The sequence below is a fragment of the Echinops telfairi genome, unplaced genomic scaffold (genome assembly GCF_000313985.2).
Source record: "Echinops telfairi isolate 266 unplaced genomic scaffold, ASM31398v2 ScPeMD7_7469;HRSCAF=8507_0, whole genome shotgun sequence".
Classification (NCBI taxonomy): Eukaryota; Metazoa; Chordata; class Mammalia; order Afrosoricida; family Tenrecidae; genus Echinops; species Echinops telfairi.
In genome coordinates this window covers 74,047,460-74,049,396 of record NW_022111372.1, presented here as the reverse complement: position 1 = coordinate 74,049,396, position 1,937 = coordinate 74,047,460, and the positions used below count along the sequence as shown (strand labels likewise).

General features: G+C 49.9%; 1 protein-coding gene across 1 annotated transcript in view; it reads right to left on the bottom strand.

Annotated features, from left to right (window-relative positions):
• The window catches only part of ADAM19 (ADAM metallopeptidase domain 19), a 111,721-nt gene that overhangs the window by 53,450 nt on the left and 56,334 nt on the right, over nucleotides 1–1,937 (bottom strand). The window lies entirely within an intron of this gene.

Genomic DNA, 1,937 nt, shown 5'->3' with positions numbered 1-1,937 from the left:
AAGTGAAGATGAGGTCATACTGGATCGGAATGAAGAACTCTAACTCTACTGGCTAGTCCTTATCAGGACAGGAGGACACAGAAAGACACTCGCATAGAAAAGGCGAGGGGAAGATAGAGGCAGAGACATGCTGCTGTCACTGACCAAACGGCACCAAGGATGGCTGACAGACACCACGTGCTAGCAAGAGGCAGGGGACGATCGTTCAGAAGGAGCATGACCCTGTCAACATCTTGATTTTGGACTTTACCCTGTCAACATCTTGATTTTGGACTTCTAGTCTCCAGAACTGTGAGCGAGCACATTTTATTTGTTTTGTGTTTTGTGTTGTTTGGGCTACCAGTGCTGTGGTCATTTGTACAGACACCCTAAGAGCTAACCCCACCTCTTGCCCGGCCCATGCTCTTCCTCTCCTAAAGCCTCCACACCTGGACACACTCAATTCAGTAGCGAAGTCCAGGACTGTATTGCTGCTCTCTAGCCACTGCCTCGCGGCCGTCTGGTCTTCTCATCCAGGCTGGTTTCCTGCATCCCAGCAGACCACTGTTGAAAAGCACAATGTGCCAGGCCCCGGAGATGCCACAAGGAGCAGCTTACCCAGGCGGCTTGTGGCCTGTGAGAGCCAGTCAATAATGAAAAGATATAATTAAACACTGTCAAGGGAGACTTGAAATAAAAGTTTGAGGTGCTGGTGGAGTGTTATAAATAGAGCAACCAAAGCACGTTCTGATAGAAACCAGGACACTGTTGAGGTGTTAAAATGCTACCTCAGGCAAATAGGGAACCCAGGACTGTCCCAGGCAAACTGACATGTAACAACAAGAGACACATTTCTACAAGCTTCTTCCCAAATAGGCCACGAGAAGCAAGCTGGTCTGACAGAGAGAGGCAAGCTCCCATCAGCTTGCCTGCCCGCCTACTTCCCCTTCTGGAAAGGTCTAAAGAAGAATACAAACTATATAATTGCAGATACAGACACTTCCTCTTTTCCCCCTCACACCTGAAAAAGGTCCATTCTAAATGTCCCTGGCCTTTGCCTACGGGGCAGTCCAAGTGAGCCATGCTGGCTTGCTGTGCTCTGTCCCCAGCAGGCAGGGGTGTGACCCAGGAGACTGCTAACCCAGTTCTCTATCTTCTCTGGCTCCACTCACCCCCAGCTCTATGCATCAATACAGCCAAATAATTAAATTCCTGCATTTTGGCACCAACCAGGCCTGGGTTTACAACCAAGCTCCCGTTGCCTGCATACTGTATAACAGTTCACCTGCCTCTTTGACCTTCTGGTTCTACAGCCTCTACCTTGCATGGAAGTTATAAGCAGCCTATACAAAAAGGAGCTAGGGGGTATGCCAGGCCCAAAGCAGCAGGCAATACACCTGAGAGGTGATACAACCAAAAGTTGAGGCTCCATCGTCAAAGGTAGTCTAGAGCCGCCAGGTGTCCTTGGCTACAATTCTACATCCTGCCCATCTGAGCCATCCAGGCCAGGCTGGCACTCAGCTCACAGCAATTCTCTGGACCACCAGCGGCCTTTCATCTGCTGGTGAGCAGCTCCTCGGTCCAGTCTAGCTCACGGATCAGAGGGACACTACCGTGTGTGTCCTCCTGCATCAAATGCTCCACAACTTCACTCAAGTCACACTTTAACCTTCAGAGCAAAATATAGGAAGTTCTCTCCCACTCTGCCCAGGCCAGGGGACATCCCCAGTGTTTGGACTAAGCTGAAGCAGGGCGAGGCCCTGAGCATGCTTCCCTGCACATCCCTGGAGATCAGCAGCAGATGGCATCAGATAAGATAACCTGTGAAACTTCAGATACGATGTTCCGGGTTTGAAGAAAGCAGCATGGCGTTGACAAGCAATTCTCAGAGTTTCCAGACCCTATATGCTAATTTCCATAATTGCCATACATTCCTCACCACCCCTTTAAAAACCTGA